Source organism: Octopus bimaculoides, chromosome 25 (assembly GCF_001194135.2).
Source record: "Octopus bimaculoides isolate UCB-OBI-ISO-001 chromosome 25, ASM119413v2, whole genome shotgun sequence".
Taxonomy (NCBI): Eukaryota; Metazoa; Mollusca; class Cephalopoda; order Octopoda; family Octopodidae; genus Octopus; species Octopus bimaculoides.
This window is the reverse complement of record NC_069005.1, coordinates 6,299,396-6,299,851: the sequence shown is the minus strand read 5'-3', so window position 1 is coordinate 6,299,851 and position 456 is coordinate 6,299,396.

Below are 456 nucleotides of genomic sequence, written 5' to 3'. Positions count from 1 at the left end.
GTGCGACGTACGACGTGCGTACGTACGTACGTACGTACCTGCGTACCAACGTGTGTACGTACGAACTAACGAACGATCGTACGTACTTAGATATGTACATAAGAACGAACGAACGATCTATGCGAGTACGTACCTAAGTATGTACGCACAAATGAACAAACGAACGTACATACGTACGTAACTACGAACGAACGAACGAACTAACGTAAGAATGAACCAACGAATGAAAAAACGAACGTACATACGAACGAACGTGCATACGTACGAACGAACGTGCATACGTACGAACGAATGAACGAACGAAAGTACGTACGTAAGTACGTACGTACCTGCGTACCAACGTGTGTACGTACGTACATGCGTACGTACGAACTAACGAATGATCGTACGTACGTAGATATGTACGTACAAACGAACGAACGAACTTACGTTCGGACGAACAGACGAACGAAAGAA